This window comes from Equus asinus, chromosome 2 (genome assembly GCF_041296235.1).
Source record: "Equus asinus isolate D_3611 breed Donkey chromosome 2, EquAss-T2T_v2, whole genome shotgun sequence".
Taxonomy (NCBI): Eukaryota; Metazoa; Chordata; class Mammalia; order Perissodactyla; family Equidae; genus Equus; species Equus asinus.
Genome location: NC_091791.1, coordinates 27915664 through 27936888, shown reverse-complemented (window position 1 = coordinate 27936888; position 21225 = coordinate 27915664). Strand labels below are relative to the sequence as shown.

At 39.7% G+C, this 21225-nt stretch overlaps 1 protein-coding gene across 20 annotated transcripts in view; it reads left to right on the top strand.

Moving 5' to 3' along the window:
* GBF1 (golgi brefeldin A resistant guanine nucleotide exchange factor 1) overlaps nt 1-21225 on the top strand; it is a 128356-nt gene that overhangs the window by 74817 nt on the left and 32314 nt on the right. The window lies entirely within an intron of this gene.

Here is a 21225-nt window from a genome sequence, read left to right as displayed (position 1 = left end):
TCTAGGAAAGGACACCCGGGATATAAATTTTTTTAGACCTTGCATATCTGAAACTTTTTATTCTGTGCTGATGCTCAATTGAAGATTGAACAGGATGTAGAGTTCTAGTTGGAAATTATTTTCATTCAGAATGTGGTGGCTTTACTTCTTTGTCTTTTCATTTCCAGTGTTGGTCTTGAGTAGTCTTGTCCCATATTGATTCTCAATCCTTTGCATGTGAACTAGAAATTTATTACAATCTCTTTGTTCCCAGTGTTCTAAAACACTTGGTCTGGGTCTCTTTTTATTCATTGTGCTAGGTTCTTAGGGTCCTTTTGATCTAGAAAATCATATCATTTTATTTTGGGAGATGGTCTTACATTAGTTCTTCAATGATTTCCCCTTCTTCCATTTTTCTGTTCTCTGAAATGGTCCTTCTATTTTTCTCACCCTCCACCTGATGCTTCCACTTCAGAGTTTGTTTCTCTTTGGTGCTTACCTCTAAAGGCACTTGGTATTCTTCCTTTTCAGCTCTGCTTCCATTTCTTTTTCTTCTGCTGAGAATATGTTGATGAATCTCGTTTACTACTTTCACCTCAGGTCACTTTATTCTACTTATTATATGTTTCAGTATTTATATTTAACTCTTGAACACTCTTAGCACCTTGCACTTCTCCTTCATAATATTTGTGTGAGGCCTTACCTAATGTCTTTCTCTTCCACTACACAGGAAACTCCATGAGGGCAGAGATTGCACTGCATTGTTCTCCACAATATTTCTATTATCTAGTCCAGTGACTGGCACAAAGTTGATGCTCATAAGTATTTGTTGAGTGAATTCATTACTGTCTTCCTTTAATCAAAGGAATTTATCAAATAGAATTTATTTTGTCAAGTGGAATGAAATAGGAATTTAAATTTTACCCCCTAATAATTAACTATGTGTTACAGAACCATTTATTGAATATTCTTTTAGCATATATCATATACCACATGTTGTCCTACCTATTTTTTTGCTAGTAGTATACTTATCTTGTTGTTAAAGCTTTATAATACATTTTAAAACAGTACTGAAAACTTTATCTCATTAGTTGTTTTGAAAATATTCTGGCTACCCTCATCTAGTTATTCTTTCACATGAAGTACAGAGTTACTTACTCAAGTTCTTTTTAAAATTCCCGTTGGGATTTTGATTCTAAAGCACAAGTTAATATGGCAAGGGTTGACATCTTTATAATATATTTGACAACCCTATCCAGAAACATATTATGCCTTCTTCATTTTTTCAAGACTTCTTTTGTGCCTCTAGTAAAATATGTAGGTTCTTCCTCCATTTATGTGCCATAAATTTCTTGAGTTTATTCTTAGGTACAGTAGTCTTCCCTTATCCTCAGGAGGTATGTTCCAAGGCCCCCAATGGATGCCCAAAACTGTGGATAGCACCAAACCCTATATATACTGTTTTTTCCTATACCTACAGACCTATGATAAAGTTTAAATTATAGGGGGCCGGCCCCGTGGCCGAGTGGTTAAGTTCGCGCCTTCCACTTCGGTGGCCCAGGGTTTGGATCCTGGGCGCGAACATGGCACTACTCATTAGGCTATGTTGAGGCGGCATCCCACATGCCACAACTAGAAGGACCCACAACTACAATACACAACTATGTACTGGGGGGATTTGGGGAGAAAAAAAAGCAGGGTGACAGTTGTTAGCTTAGGTGCCAATCTAAAGGAAAAAAAGTTTAAATTATAAATTAGGCACAGTAAGAGATTAACAACAGCAACTAATAATAAAATAAAACAATTACAACAATATACTGTAATAAAAGTTACCATAGATCTTTTATTAAGTCTAGAACTCGCACCTTTTCACTTAAAGGAAGCACTTTACGGCTTCTCTTTGGCATATCTGAATTGCCAGCATTGCTACTCTTGTGCTTTGGGGCCATTATTAAGTAAAATAAGGGTGACTTGAACACAAGCACTGCAATACTGGGACAGTGGATTTGATAACCGAGACTGCGACTAAGTGATTAATGGGCAGGTTGCCTATACAGTGTGAATATGCTAAACAAAGGGATGAGGGGCTGGCCCCGTTGCCGAGTGGTTGGGTTCGCGCGCTCCGCTGCAGGCGGCCCAGTGTTTCGTTAGTTCGAATCCTGGGCGCTGACATGGCACTGCTCATCAGACCACGCTGAGGCAGCGTCCCACATGCCACAACTAGAAGAACGCACAACGAAGAATACACGGCTATGTACCGGGGGGGCTTTGGGGAGAAAAAGGAAAAAATAAAATCTTAAAAAAAAAAACAAAAAACAAAGGGATGATTCACATCCTGGGGAGGATGGCATGAGATTTCATCACACTACTCAGAACAGCACACAATTTAAGACTTATAAATTGCTTATTTCTGGAATTTTCCATTTAATATTTTTGGACTGCAGTTGACCACAGGTAACAGTCTGCAGAAAATGAAACCACGGATAAAGGGGAACCACTGTATTTTTTATTTTTAATTGCTAGTGGGAATGGGATTTCCTCCCAATAAAAATTCCTTTTTTTTTTTTTTTAACTAAAACTGGGTAGATTTTCCTGTTTTCCTACAATACAGTTTATGTTATCTGCCCAGGACAAAAGAACTACTAGCTTCATTTTCAACAAAAGCCAGCTGTTTCAGTTATCTATTGCTACACAACAAACCACTCCAAAACTTTGTGGCTTAAAACAACCACCATTTTATTATATCTCACAATTCCATAGATGGACTAGGGCTCAGCTGGGCAGTTCTTCTAATTGTCTCACGTGGGGTCTCCTGCAGTTGCAGTCAGCTATGACTGGTTGGATGTCTGGCACCATGTGGCTTCTTTTGATGTGATGCCTCAGTCTCCAGGGCTTTTCCTCATGACCTCTCTCTCCCAAAGGGTAGCTTAAACTTTGTACATGGCAGTTCAATCTCCAAAATGGAAAAAATAGAAGCTTCAAAGCCTTTTCAGCGGCTGGGCGTTTAAGTCCCAGATTGTCACTTCCTCTACATTGTATCTGTCAAAACAGTCACAGGCCAGATTCAAGGGGAGCAGACATAAGCCCCACCTCTTGATTGGAGGAGGGGCATGTGAAGGGTGGCATTGTATGGGACTGTCTTTGGTGACTAATTATCATAATGGCATTTGTTTATTTGTCCTTACCTTTTTCCTTTTCTTCCTTCTTTTATACCAAGTAGCTACCCTAGCCTCTTAGGTTCCCACAAGCATCTTTTATCCAGTCAACTTTCAGTACCAAATAACTAAATTCGTTGTTATAAGCAGGAATCTGGTTGAAGGGGATAGCAGAGGGAAAAAAAAATTAATGTTTCCACCTTCTCATTTGCTCCCCTAGGTGAGGCATAACTCTCATTGACAGAAATACAGAGTTTACTTGAGCATGAAATACCAGACAAAGGGGACAGGTGTAAACTGCCCTTGTTCTTCTGAGTTCTGCCTACTCTCCAGGAAGGACAGCCTCCCCCTTTCCTCCTCAGCAGAAGTCCAACCCCTTCCCTCATTGTGGCTTGTCATAAGAGCTCCCACCTATGCTGGTCCAAGTAGAAATGAGAAAGCATTATTCCTTTTTTTTTACCTAGTACTTCTTCCTACCCTGGGTTCATTAACCTCTGGCTTAAATATGCACCACGCAAAGATGTATAGTCTTCCTCTCTTCCTCCCCCTCAGCTTAGTCTGAAGGAAGGCAGCAGGTGATGGAATGCATAAAGGATGGGGGCACTGGAGGTTCGGGGGGGATCTTTTCTCACACACTATGGATGTTGCTCAACAGAACGGGTGTGAAATTTAGTCAGAGCTACAGCATGTGTTTCAATTTTCCAGGGAATTTCCTCTTCCTAATTGTAGGTTTAACTCTTTATTCTGTGTGGTGCCAAGGGCTACCCAAGATATATGAAATGAGTTATTTTCAAGAAGGAGAAAATGCTAGGATTTCCTAGGGCCCCTTTGAGATCTAGGATCTCTAGCTTATTTCTTGCCAAATGGTTGTGGAAAAAAGCATAAATTTTGGAGTTGGATAGACCTGGGTTCAAATCCCATCTCTACCATTGGGTGGTCTTGAGTATTTACTTGACCTATTTGAACCTCCATTTTTCATCAGTAAAATGGAAATTAAAAACGTGTCTTATAGGGTTCTTCTAAGGATTAAATGAGATGATGTGTGCAAGGTGCCTAGTACAATGCATACCTTGCACGTGGTAGACGCTCGATACACGTTTGTTTCCTTCTCCAATCTGCCCACTGGATTTTTTTTTCCTTTTTATTGAGTTCATAATAGTTTACATCGATGTGAGATTTCAGTTGTACATTATTTCTTGTCTGTCACTACATAAGTGCTCCCCTTCACCCCTTCCCACTGGATTTTGAGGATATCTACTTTTATCCTGTGCCACCTTGGGTTTGCCGTGTAACCAGATTCTCACATCTTAGATTTACTGCTTTTCTCCCTGAATCTAACTCTGTAAGTGTGTTAGAGGGGAAAAATCATTTCTCATAATATGCAGAATCCCTATGGGGGTCCTTTTTAAGCTAAAGGATAAGTCTCTGTAACAGTACTGAGAAGGATTACAAGGCTTGCCTTCCCCATCTGATCCTGAAGGCCACATGAACTTTTAAGAGTTAAAATCATACAGTGGTAGAGCTAAAATGAAAGATAGAGGTCATCCAGTCCATTTTATAGAGAAAGACCTGTGGCTTAGAGAAGGTCATGTCTTATGCAAGGCCTGTGACAGAGTAGTGGCAGTTCTGGAACTAGAGCTCTGACTTACTTGTTTATTACTATGGTTATAATTTAATTTTTGAATACTTTGTGACTTGTAAATATTGAGGACCTAGTTTTTTGTATCTGAACTTTCTTCTAAATTGGGACCCTGATTATACTTTTAGCAATGGGGAAGTAAACACTGTTAGACATTTCAGTGACATCCCTTTGGGGACCAACAGGGTCCCTTTGAGGGTATATCAGTTACCACCTGAAAATCTCTTCTTTCCCCAAAGATTGCCAAAGGGGTACTGAGGTGGCAGTTCAGCTGCCTATTGAGCCTCTCCTCCCAGAATGGTGAGTTGGGAAAGCAGTTTGTTTCTTCTGTTCTATATCATCATTCTCCTGAATAATGCCAAGTAGGGAGGGCTCTCTCCAAGCCCACAGCCCCCTTTTGTTTTTTTCTTTTAACTGAGATATAATTAACATACATTAAAATGCGCAGACCTTAGGTATAGAACATTTTTGTCACCCTAGAAAGTTTCCTCATGCCCCGTTTAAGTTACCCTCTCCCTCCCTCCCCAAAAAACTACTTTCTGTGTTCTACCATAGATTGGTCTTGTTTTTGGATTTCATATAAATGGAATCATGCAGGATATACTCTTTTGTATCTAGCTTCTTTTCACTTGGCATGTTTTTGGAATTCATTCATGTTGCTGCATGTATTACTAGTTTTGTTTTGATTTGTTTGTTTTACTGAGTAGTATTCAATTTTATGGATAAACCATAAGAGAATTTACTCTTCTCTTTTTGAAAGACATTTGGATTGTTTCCAGTTTTTTGTCTATTATGAATGGGCTGCTATAAACACTCCTCTACAAGTCTTTTTGTGAATGTGTGTTTTAGTTTCTCTTGGATAAAAACTTGAGTGAAATTGTTGGATCATAGAGTAGATGTGTATTTAACTTTAAAAGAAACAGTTCTTCAAAGTAGCTATACCCCCCAGTCTATCTTTTCCTTTTCTGAGGGACTAGGCTCTTTAAGTTGAGGATTTGGCAGGAGAAGACAACCCACATCACCAGGGTCCCTGCTGCCAGAGCACAGTGGCCTGAATCGGACACTTAAAAAGCTGAAACAGGTGTTTGAAACCCTACTCCAGCCTCCCTATTTGGTGCCAGCCCCCTGAGAAGCTGGGGCTTGGCCAGCAGAATTTAGACCTAATCTAATGGATGCTGGATTAGAGACTTTTTCAGGATATGGCTACATAGTGGTATATACTGTGGCTTGGTACATTTAAAGCAGGTAAATGAACATCTTCATATAGGACAGGGGCCTTTGGTGGCCCAAATACTTCCTGAGCGTGCAGTAAGTCCGTGTGCCAGACGAAAGCCCCTCCTCACCCTTGCTTCTTATCCCCCGACCTTTTCTCCTTGAAGCTGTGTGCAGTAGAAGTCAGCACTTCTGTTAGTGACATTAATATTGCCAACGGCCTTTAGCTGGGTAGGATTTGGTATCCTGTGTGTCAAATATTATGGGAGATAAATTATGCCCTGGTAAATTCTTTCTCTATATTTTTAATGCCTCTATCATACCTAGGCCTTGGGGAACTAATTCTCATGGGCCAAAGGTTAAAGCAAGAACCTGAAGGTTGGGGGTGTGGGCTCCCAAAGCCAGATGACTTAATGTACCAAAGCAGTAGTTTCTCTAACCATGCTCAGTGGGTTGAAGTTGACAGAAGCATGATCTGTCTTTACAGGGCTGCTTCAACTGAAGATTTCGAAAAAATAGGTTCCAATTCCAAATCTTTTCTAATATTGGTTAGAAGAGCCCAGGGAGAGAAGAAATAGGCTCTCTATGCCAGTCTAGACTTTCCACAAACCCTCGAGGAAAAAGGGTGTTTCTGAGTTCAGGTCCACCTTTATGGGTGGCCATTCCTTTAAACGTAATCTGGATATCTTCAGATCTCAGTTTTGGAAGCCAAGGCCTGGTATTGGGCTGCATCATGTGGATGACATTCTTCACATGAGCCAGACTGAGATTCATAGACTAAGATTCTTTCAATACCTTTTTTCCTTTAATAATGATATACAGTCACGTGTCAACAATGGGGATAAGTTCTGAGAAATGTATCGTTAGGTGATTTTGTCCTTGTGCAAACACCATAGAATATACTTACACAAACCTAGATAGCATAGCCTACTACTCACCTAGGCTATATGGTACTAATCTTATGGGACCACCTTCATATATGCAGTCTTTTATTGACTGAAACATTATGCCACACATGACTGTAGTAAAATTGACTTTTCTTAGTATACAGTTCTATGAATTTTAATACATATGTAAATCTCTGTAACCACTGTGGCAACCAGGATACAGAACTATTTCATCACTCCAGAAAACTTCCTCCGTCATCCCTTCGTAGTCACACCCTCCCCCATCCCTAATCCCTGTCAACCACTGATCTGTTCTCCACCACCATAGTTTTATCGAGAAGGTCGTACAAATGGAGTCATACAGCATGTAACCTTTTGAGACTGGCTTCTTTCACTTAGCACGAAGCCTTTGAGGTTGTCTAACCTATTGCATAGATCAATAGTTTGCTTCCTTTTTATTGCTGAGTAGTATTCCCTTGCATGTCTGTACCAGAGTTTATCCATTCGCTAGTTAAAGGACATTCGGCTTCTCCAGTTTGGGGCAGTTATGAACAGAGCTGCTGTAAACATTTGCATACAGATTTTGTGTGAAGAACATTGGTTTTCATTTCTCTAGGATAAACACCCAGGAGTGGGATTTCTGGGTCAAATGGTAAGTGTATGTTAGGCTTTATAAGAAACTGCCAAACTGTTTTTCAGAGTCTCTTTACCACTTTGCGTTCCCACTAGCAATGAGAATTCTAATTTCTCCACATCCTCTCCAATAATTGGTATTCTCAGTATTTTTATTTAAGCCATTCTAGTACATGGGTAGCGATATCTCCGTGTGGTTTAAATTTGCATTTCCCTAATGGCTAGTGACATAGAACATTTTTTGTGTGTGCTTATTTGCCATCCATGTATCCTTTTTAGTGACACATCTGTTCAAGTCTTTTGCCCATTTTTTCAATTGAATTGTTTTCGTACTGTTGAGTTTAGGGACTTCTTTATCTATTCTGGATTCAAGTCATTTATTGGCAATAAAATTATTTATAAATGTTACCTCCCAGTCTATAACTTGTCTTTTCAGTCTCCTACCAGTGTCTCTCACTGAGCAGACATTTTTACTTTTTTTTGAGGAAGATTAGCCCTGAGCTAACATCTCCTGCCAGTCCTCCTCTTTTGCTGAGGAAGACTGGCCCTGAGCTAACATCCATGCCCGTCTTCCTCTTCTTTATATGTGGGACGCCTACCAAAGCGTGGCTTGATGAGCCGTGTCATGTCTGCACCTGGGATCCGAACCGGCGAACCCCTGGCCACCGAAGTGGAACGTGCGCACTTAACCGCTGCACCACCCAGCCAGCCCCAACATTTTTACTTTTCTGAAGTCCAGTGTATGAAGTTTTTTCTTTTGTGCATTGTGCTTTTGGTGTCATATCTGAGTACTCTTTGCCTAATCCCAAGTCACAAAGATTTTTCCTATGTTTTCTTCTAAAAGGTATATAGATTTATGCTTTTCATTTACACTTATAATCAATTTTGAGTTAAGTTTTGTATAATGTGTGAGGTTTACATCCAGGCTTATTTTTTTGTATATGGATGTCCAATTGTTCTAACATTATTTGTTGAAATCAGTGCCTTTTTAGATACCAAATTCTCCTTAGGACTGAACCTTCCTTAGGAATGAAGGCATTACAGAGGATTCTCTCTTAATTTCCTCCTCTCTTTTCAGGAGTCATCCTTGTTTCTTTCTGGGTCTTTCTGAATTTGGGTTTGTTTTGAAAGCCATGTAATAGAACACTCACTATTTATAAGTTGTTTGAACATGAAGTATTTCATTATAAAGTGGTCATCCATCACAAGGAGGCATGTGGGCTGTAAAAAACATTAACTGCGCACTCTAGGCTGGAATGCAACTTTACCAGTATAATGCAGCTTTTGTATTGTGTGCAGTTGGGATAAAACGAGAGACAGAAAGAGAGAGAGAGATAGACAGACATCGTTGGAGGAACAGGTGTTGGCTGAACTTGGGTTCTGTCCCATGTTTTCTCAAGTTTTTTCCCAACCATTTTAGGATTGCTCTTCCAGATTCAGCTGTCTTAAAGATTCTCTGGGCACGTTTCAGAGCAAATAACATGTGACTTCTCAGAGTACTGCTGCTCCCGTAAACTTTATTTGTTCATTCTCCAGCTCACAAACGTGTCTTTAGAGGCAACAATGGCAAGTGGTTGGAGTACTTGTCCTGGCCCTTATGGGTTACATTTTTTATGCCTTTGTTTTCCCCATCAGTAAAATGGGAAATGTCCCTTATCATGAAGTTCTTGAGCCCATTAGCACAAAGGGTGGCTAAGGTAGAATAAGATTCCTCAGTCTTAGTGTCTCTAAGAATTTGTGATATGCTGCTGTAGAAACCATTTCCAGCTGTTGGAGAAAGGTGAATAAGTAGGATTCTGTGCACTTAAGGGACCTGGAGATGTTGTTTACCAGTCCCAAATAATTGATGTTCTTTAGGGATTCTCTGATTCTTCTTCAAAAGCTTTGGCTATTGATTCAGTCTTTTCCATCATATGTAGACTTTGCTATTGTCAATTCAGAATTTAGTTCTTTTTTATTTTCTTTTACTTTCCATCAGGCCCCTAGAGGAGACCTGAGAGGGTGGTAATTGATAATAAATCTGTAATTGTCTTCTCTTCTTGCTGCCGTCGAACAACAAATTTTTTTACTAAACTACAAGAGGAATTTGGATTGAAAAAGTAGCTCCAAGTGTAATGACTGCATGAAGCTGGGGTGAATTGTTCTATTTTAAAGTATAGCCACAGAAGTTTTTAATTTCTCCTGGGCTTTCAAATTACCTGCTTAAGTTTGGGCTTGGTCTCATGCAATGCATGCAGAAAACAGCAAGGCAGAGTAAAGGACCACAGCAGCTCTGGTTTGCCTGTGTGTTACAACCTAATTGCTTTCCTTTCAATATGTGCCGATTTCCTCTAGAAGGAAGAGAACTAGTGTTTAGAGTTGATACACATCAGACATGTGCTTTCAGTAAGACAGATGGATCAGTCTGTCCTCGGGCCTCTGAGATATGTTTGAGGCCAGTCCCTGTAGGCCTCATTTAGCCCTCCCAACCTTGTCAAAGGGGCCTCACTCTTCCTATTGGATTCGAAGGGAACCTGGGCAAACCTGATGCTTAATTCGTGTGGCTGTACTAAAATCAATAACTAACAGTATTTAGTCATTGGTTAGGAGGAAGAAAGGTGCAGAAGAAACTTCAATTCTAGGATAGTTGAGCCTTAAATTTTTATTTGCCATCCAAGTCATGTAGTTAATATATCTAGTAGTAAACCGGTAGCAATAGCATGGCATATTTAAGAACATAATGCAGTGTTTAAGAGCATTGATTTGGAGTCCAGAACAGACCTGGGTTTAAATTCTACCTCTTCCACTTGTTGTGTGACCTTGGGCAAGTCACTTAACCTCTTAGAGCCTTGGTTTCCTTATCTGTAAAACGGGGACAGTAATACTATTTCTCAAGGTTATTGGGAGGATAAAATAAATAATCTATGTATAATAATTGGGCTTAATAATCCATGTAGCTGTTGCTGATGTCTGAGGCAAATTAAGATTGCTGTCCTGGGTGATGGAATGAGATTCTTCTTGTCAGGATGGTAAATAGCAGCTCCTAGCAGCAATCTAAACTGGCTATTTAGCAGGAATGCACATTTCTCTTCCAGTCAGGATTCATGCATCATATTGGAGAAAGTCATGCAATAAACTATTTTCCCATATGTATGCTGCCTTTAAGTATTTGTCTTATCTTCTGAAAGTGAAGGCTAAATCTGACTTTAGGCAGACCAGGGTGGCCCTACTCAACAAGGAGAAGATGGTAAAAGTGAAGATTTCAGGAGCAGAGATTTACTGAAAGCAGTCTGCTATGGGCTCTGTGTGCTCTCAGGGTTTTCAATCCTGAAAAAGATACGTCTTCTTCCTGCCCTCTCCGTAAGGAGAGGTGCACCTGCTATAGGGCCAGAGAGGTGACCAAGGTCCCGACAAAGTGCTTGAGCCAGATAGCATATGTAAATACCAAAAACCCTTTTCTTTCTTGGTCATCTTGAACATTTTTGGGTCAGATATCTAGGGAAGAGGAGGTTCTTATGTCATCTCTGGCTTAGGTTGAGACCTCATGAACGTGACCTTCTACAATATACTCATCAAAGACAGCTTAGGGGAAAATATAAAATTGTGGTTTCTAATCCTTAAGGTTTTCAGACTTTCAGTAAAAGCCCAAGATGCATAGGTTCAGAAATGGTTCATGTTTAATCAGAGAAAGAGTAAAGGTTTGGTTTCTTGAGTTATAAAAACAGGTTGGGTTGGCCTTTAAGGGATAAATCAGCCTGAAAAATGAATATTTCCCAAAGAGTTTTTAAAGGATCAAGTGTTAGAAATAATTTGCCTTTCTTAGGGTAAGGTGGTTGGTACTGTTATCTTCTACTGCTGGCCCTGGGTGGACCCATGGACCCACTTTGTACCTGGATGTGGTAGTGATTAAGCCATCACCATACTTTGTCTCTTAAAGGGTCATAATATCAAAGATAATGTCTCCCCCACCCCACTTGCTGCCCCACCAGTCTAAAGGTACCTTAAGAAACTAAGCATTTGTTTGAGAAAAAGAAACAGATCTGGGAAACTGTTGGATGATAGCTGAAAAAAGAGGATCCACTGTCAGGAGCTTAGACAAACAAATTAGGCTTACTTTCCCACCAGGCTACCTTTGTAACAGACTGTATTCATGTGCATTTACTCCCAAACTGTACTTTGCATTTACACTAAGTTTTAGGGATCTAAAGGAGCCTTGTAGAATTTAGTTAAACTACTACCACCACCACCTTCCTCAGGAAAACCCTCTAGTTGAGGAAACTATGGCCTACAGAAGTGAAGTGTTTTGCACAAGGTCACATAGTTAGTGACAGACCAAGACTGGGCCTAGTACATTTCTTTATTTCATTTCTCCTGTTTTATAGGACAGACTTGCAAAAGCTTATCTGGGTTGGACCCTTAAGTCCAGACTAGGTAATACATTCTTTGAGAGCTGCCCTTTAGCAGTCTTCTCTCAAGTCAGTTCCTGACATCAAGCCTAAATCCCCACCAGACCATTCAAGGTCTGGAAATAAAGGTGAGGCAGATATTCCAGAGGCTTCTGGCTTCACCAAAGTTTAGTTTTTTCATCCTTTGGATCACTGCTCTTTAGGTTCCCTAGTGACCAAAAAGAGCACAACTCCTTCCTACTGAACTTCAAGTATCTCAAAAATTCCATTTGCAGATTGTTCTCAATCTTAGTTTCACTTTCACAAGAAATATTCCTGGGTATAGCATAGTCAGAAAAGTAGAGTATAAGGACCTAACACTTTCTTCTAAAATGGAATGTGCAGGCATAGACAGAAAAGCCAAAAACCAAAAAGCTTTTATGCTCAAATAATTTTGTCCTGTTTCTCTGGATACAGAAATGTCAAGAGGGGTAAATGAACTAGACTTCTGTTTTTACCATGCTCTGATTTATTAGTCTGTTATACGTGATCCACCTTGTGAATGCCGATATTCTGTCTCCAGGAACATGAGCCAATATTTGCAGGATGAAGAGCTAGGATGGGAGCAGGCTAGTGACCCTCTAGTAGGCAAGAAGGGAGAAGTAGGCTCTGAGGGCAAAAGAGTCGAGACAGGCATTTCTGAAACCAAGTGGTGTTGAAATAATATACCACAGGCCTTTTTCCTTGTCAGCGTAATCCAATTGAGAATGCCCAACTGCCCCTGATAAGAGTCACTCAGGAGTGAAGAGCTTCGCTACCAGGGAAAGCAGCTTATGTGTGCATTTTGGCTCAGGAATGTGCCAGCCCAGTGCTGGCCAAATGAGAAAAGGCTGTTGCAAGCTGGAGACCACAAGCCTCCTGGGAGGATGGTGACTGCTCCCCTGTAGGCTAGGAAGAGAGTGTTCCCTTTTGTCTAAGGGCAGTGCTTGAGGCTACATGTTGAGGCCTTAGACATAGATTATCAGAGAGGGTCGCAGCTCTGACATGAAAAGAGAAAACAGTGTAAGGATTCATCCCCTTTTGGACAGATCACCTCCTTATCTGAGAAGGCAGGAGACTTGGGGAACATCTGCAGATTCTCAGACTGGCATTGGGCCAAAGTGAGACGTCTCTGTCTTAATGTCATAATATAGGGAGTTGAGCTCCCTGCTCACTAGTATTGAGCAGAGTATGGACAGAAGACCACTAAGACGTCTCTAAAGGGCTTCACTTTGCTTTGTGTTGAAGCAGCCTATGAGCTTCTCCAGAATTTAATAATTCTTGTTGTAATTGTTCTTATTCATCACTGACTAGCCAGAAGTTGGACCTGAATTTGATTTTAGAAGTGGGTGGCCTAGTCCTAGAAGGATCCCAAGTCTTCTTTCTCCAATGGGGAGTTGAATTTCCCCTCCTTTTTGTACACATTCCTTTTTTTCTTCCCATCTTAGAACATGAACCAGTTACCTTTAGAGCAACCCTCTTCCTGATCTGCATTCTGTTTACTGGACTGTTTGTGCCTTGAGGTTGACAGCCTTCCAGGGTGGGTATTTTGGCTGCTTGGCAGGGGTATCAGGTATCTCCTTGGTTGTGAAATTACTCAGCCTGCTTACTATGAGCAGCATCATGGCACCTTTCTCCTGAAGGACTCAGGCAACTCTTACTCTTCTGAAGAAGGTCTAGACAGAAAGAAATAGGCGATGACATAAAGAGATGGAAAAACATTCCTTGCACATGGATTGGAAGAATAAACATAGTTAAAATGTCCATACTACCTAAAGCAATATACAGATTCAATGCTATCCCAATCAGAATCCCAAGAACATTCTTCACAGAAATTGAACAAACAATCCTAAAATTCATATGGGGGAACAAAAGACCACGAATTGCTAAAGCAATCCTGAGCAAGAAAAACAAAGCCGGCGGAATCACAATCCCCGATTTCAAAACATACTACAAAGCTACAGTGATCAAAACAGCATGGTACTGGTACAAAAACAGGTCCACAGATCAATGGAACAGAATTGAAAGCCCAGAGATAAAACCACACATCTATGGACAGCTAATCTTCGACAAAGGAGCAGAGGGCCTACAATGGAGAAAAGAAAGTCTCTTCAACAAATGGTGCTGGGAAAACTGGACAGCCACATGCAAAAGACTGAAAATCGACCATTCTTTTTCACCACACACCAAAATAAACTCAAAATGGATCAAAGACCTAAAGATTAGGCCTGAGACAATAAGTCTTTTGGAAGAGAATATAGGCAGTACACTCTTTGACATCAGTTTCAAAAGAATCTTTTCGGACACTGTAACTCCTCAGTTGAGGGAAACAATAGAAAGAATAAACAAATGGGACTTCATCAGACTAAAGAGCTTCTTCAAGGCAAGGGAAAACAGAATTGAAACGAAAAAACAGCTCACTAATTGGGAAAAAATATTTACAAACCACTTATCCGACAAAGGGTTAATCTCCATAATATACAAAGTACTCACACTGCTTAACAACAAAAAAACAAACAACCCGATCAAAAAATGGGCAGTGGACATGAACAGACATTTCTCAAAAGAAGATATGAATATAGCCAATAGACACATGAAAAGATGTTCATCATCGCTAATCATCAGGGAAATGCAAATCAAAACTACACTAAGATATCACCTTACCCCTGTTAGATTGGCAAAAACATCCAAAACCAAGAACGACAAATGTTGGAGAGGTTGTGGAGAAAGAGGAACCCTCATACACTGTTGGTGGGAATGCAAACTGGTACAGCCACTATGGAAAACAGTATGGAGATTTCTCAAAAAGTTAAAAATAGAAATACCCTATGACCCAGCCATCCCATTACTGGGTATCTATCCTAAGAACCTGATATCAGATATCTCAAGAGTCCGTTGCACCCCTATGTTCATCGCAGCATTATTTACAATAGCCAAGACGTGGAACCAGCCTACATGCCCAGAAACTGATGATTGGATAAAGAAGATGTGGTATATATACACAATGGAATACTACTCAGCCATAAAAAAAGACGAAATTGGCCCATTCACAACAATGTGGATGGACCTCGAGGGCATTATGTTAAGCGAAATAAGTCAGTCAGAGAAAGACGAACTCTATATGACTCCACTCATAGGTGGAAAGTAGTATATTGAGAAGGAGATCTGATCGGTGGTTACCAGGGAAAAGGGGGGGTGGGGGGAGGGCACGGAGGGGGAAGTGGTGTACCCACAACATGACTAACAAAAATGTACAACTGAAATTTCACAAGCTTGTAATCCATCATAACATTAATAAAAAAAAAAAAAAAAAAGCAAATTATAAGCCCAAAAAAAAAAAAAAAAGAAGGTCTAGACAATTGAATCTCAGTCCCCAGGCAGGCCGAGCCAGTAGGTAGAACACCAGAAACTTTTCTGTTCTGGCGTCATAGGAAGTAGTAGAGTCAAATGGCCGGGGACAGATGAACATGGATTTGATTCCCATTTCCAACACTTGCTAGTTGTATGATCTTAGCGGGTGAGTAGATCTACTTATCCTTTCTAAGTCTCATTTTCGTCTTCAAAATAGGGATAATTATGAAGAGAGAAGGTATATAAAGTGCTTAGCGCATGACATGGCACAAAGTAATAAACGGTAGCTGCTATTATTGTTATTTTTCTCTCTTCTAAAAAGAGGATAAATACTTCAATCATTCATTTAAAAAAGGAAGTTTTTTCCTTTCTCTGATAACTATGTGTACCTTGGAGAAAACTGAAACTCTCAGAATTTAAAAGAGCTATCCCAAATTGCACCATACATAAATAACAACCACCAGTTATCTTGGTATTTATTTAACTTGTATCCCTTTTAAGGTTCAGTAGTCAATGATAGAAGGCTTACCTTTGAAGTTTTTGAATTTACTTAAATCTTAAAAAATAACTTTCAGTGTTAAGAACACTGGACCGGGACTCTAGAGCTAAAAAGTCTCGAATAGGGGCTGGCCCGGTGGGGTAGCAGTTAAGTTCACACGCTCCACTTGGGTGGCCTGGGGTTTGCCCACTCGGATCCCAGGCACAGACTTGTACACTGCTTATCAAGCCATGCTGTGGCAGGCGTCCCACCTATGAAAAATAGAGGAAGATGGGCACAGATGTTCAGGGCCAATCTTCTTCAGCAAAAAGAGGAGGATTGCCGGTGGATGTTAGTTCAGGGCTAATCTTCCTCAAAAAAAAAAACACTCGAATAATAATATCTTAGTTATATTTATTGCACATTTACTTTATTCTATGCATTGTACCACGTTTTACATGGATTAAATGAGATAATGTGTGTAAATTGTTGAGCACAGTGCCTGTACATAGTATAAGCTCAATAAATGTTAGCTGCTGTTATTTATTTTTAAATGTAATTTATTTTAATTCTCTAACACCCACTATACAGGTGATAAAATCAGGCTTAGAAAAGTTTACTGTCTATCACATAGCCATTAAGTTGCAGAACTGGGATTTGAACCCTACTGTAAAGCCCATGTTTTTGCCTAGTGCTCTCAACTTCTAGTCCCGGTTCTAACACTAACTGATTTGTGGCATTGTACAACTTACTTAACTTCCCTAAATCTTAATTACTACCTTATTCGTAAATTATTTTGAGGACCTATTTTAACTATAATATCCTAGGATTTGGAGGATTTTTTGGAATGGCTAGTTGAAAATTATGGCTTAGTTTTGTAGAGCACTATTACTCGAAGTATAATCTCTACATGGTTTCAGGTTCACAAACTGCTCCTTGGTTGGTACACTGTGGGGTGTATACAGAAATTGAGAGAAAGCATTTAGAAATTTTTATAACATCTTGCCAAGTAACTTTTTGTATGTTTATTCTAATAATAAAGTGGAGTTTGTATTATGTCTTTGTTTTTTAAATTGCATTTTCTAGTAATTAGTTTATTTATAAAACTATGGGTCTGCAATGGATTGACATAAAAAAAATTCTGGCCCTGGGGCTGGCCCCGTGGCCGAGTGGTTAAGTTCGCGCGCTCCGCTGCAGGCGGCCCAGTGTTTCGTTAGTTCGAATCCTGGGCGCGGACATGGCACTGCTCATCAGACCACGCTGAGGCAGCGTCCCACATGCCACAACTAGAAGAACCCACAACGAAGAATATACAACTATGTACCGGGGGGACTTTGGGGAGAAAAAGGAAAAAATAAAATCTTTAAAAAAAAAAAAAAAAAAATTCTGGCCCTTCACCACAGATAGTTTGAGAAGCAGTATTCTAGAGGACCATCATAATCCTTACCAGGATTATGAATCAAAATTCTAGTTTTGTTTTTTTTTAAACTATGTGTTTACAAAGAGGTACCCCTTAAATCAGAAATGTTCTTACTAATGGTGCCCTGCTAGGAGCACAACCTCCCCTGCTGTGTCCCCTCCTCACCACCAAAAGCTACAGGAGTTCTTCCTGTTGAAGCTTCTCTGATGCTCCTAGCAATCAGCAGTTGAACCTAGAGAGCAAAACTCCAATTCTGCCTAGACCAAACTCTTTTGGGAAAGTTAATTTTATATACCGTGATTCTCTTTTTTTAGAGGGTTGAGGAGTGAGGGTGATAGTAAAGCTTCCTGGGGGCTCATTAAAAAGTCCACCCCTTCTAGTTTTCCATCACTAAGTTTCCATAAAGTGTTGACTCACAGAATGGAAGTTCTAGAATAAATGGATTTTAGTAATCATAGATTCCAACTACCTAATTTGACAGATGAACTTGAGTATCATATGCCTGGCTATTGGTAGCAGTGAGGCTAATGATCCCTTGTCCACTGACTGGATTGTATGCTGTGTATGCCTCCAGAGAGTTCTTTGTTTTTCTTTTTTTTTTTTTATTGAGTTAATGATAGGTTACAATCTTGTGAAATTTCAGTTGTACATTAATGTTTGTCATTCGTGTTGTAGGTGCACCACTTCACCCTTTGTGCCCACCCCCCACCCCACCTTTCCCCTGGTATCCACTAAACTGTTCTTAGTCCATAATTTTAAATTCCTCCAGAGAGTTCTTGATGGAACTTTGTCCAAGCCTCTGTATGGTATCACTCCTGCTCTCTCCAAGCCTCTCAATGCCACATTGAATTCTTCTATCTTAAGAAGCAGAAGATTAGCAAATCAAGTCTAGCAATATATAAAAAGAACAAGGCAAGATGTCTACTTTCATAGTCTGGGAAGTCCTAGCCAGTGCAATAAGACAAGAAAAGAAAACAAAAAAGGCATGTAAATTGGAAAGGAAGAAATAAAACTGTCAGTGTATTTGCAGATAACGTAATTGTCTATGTAGAAAACCCCAAGGAATCTATGAAAAAAATCCTAGAACTAATAAGTGAGTTTAGTAAGGTTGCAGGTTACAAAGTCGATACACAAATCAATCACATTTCTATATATGAACAATGAACATGTGGAAACTGAAATTAAAACACAATACCATTTACAAACACTCCGAATAAAATTAAATATTTAGGTATAAATCTAACAAAATATATACCGAACCTGTATGCTGAAAACTACAATGCACTGATGAAAGAAATCAAGGAGATCTAAATAAATGGAGAGACATACCATGTGCATGGATTGGTAGACACAACATAGTAAAAATGTCATTTCTCCCCTAACTGATCTATAGAATCACTGTAATTCCTGTCAAACTCCCAACAAGATTTTTTGTAAATACAGACAAGTTTTTCTTAAAATTGAAATGGAAAGGCAAAGAAATTAGAATACTGAAAACAGTATTGAAAAAAGAATGAAGTTGGAGGAATCACACTACCTGATTTTAAGACTTAGAATATGGCTATAGGAATCCAGATGGTGTATAGCTATAGGAATCCAGATGGTGTGGTACTGTCAGAGAGTTAGACCACAGATCAATGGAACAAAACAGAGAACCAAGAAGAGACTCACACAAATAAAGCAGATTTATTTATTTATTATTTTATGTTATTATGTTATTATTTTATTTATTTATTTATTTTTTGAGGAAGATTAGCCCTGAGCTAACATCTGCCACCAATCCTCCTCTTTTTGGCTGAGGAAGACTGGCACTGAGCTAACATCTGTGCCCATCTTCCTCTACTTTATATGTGGGATGCCTGCTACAGCATGGCTTGATGAGCGGTGCATAGGTCCACACCCAGGATCTGAACCGGTGAACCCCGGGCTGCGGAAGCAGAAAGTGTGAACTTAACCGCTGCACCACTAGGCTGGCCCATAAAGCCAACTGTTTTTTGACAAAGATGCAAAGACAACTCAATGGAGAAAATATTGTTTTTTAATTAATTTATTTATTTTTGAGGAAGATTAGCCCTGAGCTAACATCCATGCCCATCTTCCTCTACTTCATATGTGGGATGCCTGCCACAGCATGGTTTGATAAGCAGTACGTAGGTCCACACCCGGGATCCGAACCAGTGAACCCCGGGCCACTGAAGTAGAGCCTGTGAACTTAACCACTATGCCACCGGGCCAGCCCCAAAAGATTGTTTTTTTTTAAATAAATCATGTTGGCACAATTGGAGATCCATATACAAGAAAAAGCCTGGGTGTAAACCTCGCACGTTATACAAAAATTAACTCAAAATAGATTATAAGTGTAAATAAAAAGCATAAATCTGTATACCTTTAAGAAGAAAACATAGGAAAAATCTTTGTGACTTGGGAATAGGCAAAGAGTACTTTTTTTTTTGAGGAAGATTAGCCCTGAGCTAACATCTGCTGCCAATCCTCCTCTTTTTGCTGAGGAAGACTGGCCCTGAGCTAACATCCACGCCCACCTTCCTCTACTTTATATGTGGGACGCCTACCACACCAAGGCTTGCCAAGTGGTGCCATGTGCGCACCCGGGATCTGAACCAGCAAACCCTGGGCCCCCAAAGCAGAATGTGCTCACTTAACCGCTGCGCCACTGGGCCGGCCCAGGCAAAGAGTACTTAGATATGACACCAAAAACACAATGCACAAAAGAAAAAACTTCATACACTGGACTTCATCAAAAGTAAAAATGTCTGCTCAGTGAGAGACACTGGTAGGAGACTGAAAAGACAAGTTACAGACTGGGAGGTAACATTTATAAATAATTTTATTGCCAATAAATGACTTGAATCCAGAATAGATAAAGAAGTCCCTAAACTCAACAGTACGAAAACAATTCAATTGAAAAAATGGGCAAAAGACTTGAACAGATGTGTCACTAAAAAGGATACATGGATGGCAAATAAGCACACACAAAAAATGTTCTATGTCACTAGCCATTAGGGAAATGCAAATTTAAACCACACAGAGATATCACTACCCATGTACTAGAATGGCTTAAATAAAAATACTGAGAATACCAATTATTGGAGAGGATGTGGAGAAATTAGAATTCTCATTGCTAGTGGGAACGCAAAGTGGTAAAGAGACTCTGAAAAACAGTTTGGCAGTTTCTTATAAAGCCTAACATACACTTACCATTTGACCCAGAAATCCCACTCCTGGGTGTTTATCCTAGAGAAATGAAAACCAATGTTCTTCACACAAAATCTGTATGTAAATGTTTACAGCAGCTCTGTTCATAACTGCCCCAAACTGGAGAAGCCGAATGTCCTTTAACTAGCGAATGGATAAACTCTGGTACAGACATGCAAGGGAATACTACTCAGCAATAAAAAGGAAGCAAACTATTGATCTATGCAATAGGTTAGACAACCTCAAAGGCTTCGTGCTAAGTGAAAGAAGCCAGTCTCAAAAGATTACATGCTGTATGACTCCATTTGTACGACCTTCTCGATAAAACTATGGTGGTGGAGAACAGATCAGTGGTTGACAGGGATTAGGGATGGGGGAGGGTGTGACTACGAAGGGATGACGGAGGAAGTTTTCTGGAGTGATGAAATAGTTCTGTATCCTGGTTGCCACAGTGGTTACAGGGATCTATAAAAGTGTTAAAGTTTATAGAACTCTATACCAGAAAAGAGTCAGTTTTACTAAATTAAAAAATTTAACAAAAGAGGCAGAATGCACATGGCCTTGGAAGTGTCAAACCATGGCTGTAAAATTGCCCTAGTCATTCACCATGAAGGAAGACATGAAGCAAGTATAATTACTGCAACTGGATGAAAGCTCTGAAAATCCGTTCCCTGTCCTGCCTCTCAAATATTTTTTTCCATCTAGACTTTTATATCTCAAATATACCAAACATGACCATTTTTTAAATGACAGACAAAATCATGTGTAATACAGTTATGTTCCTAAAGCAGCAGGACTAGATGACTTTAAATTTTTAATGTGCATTTAAAAAGCATTTTATATATTTCAGTTTTT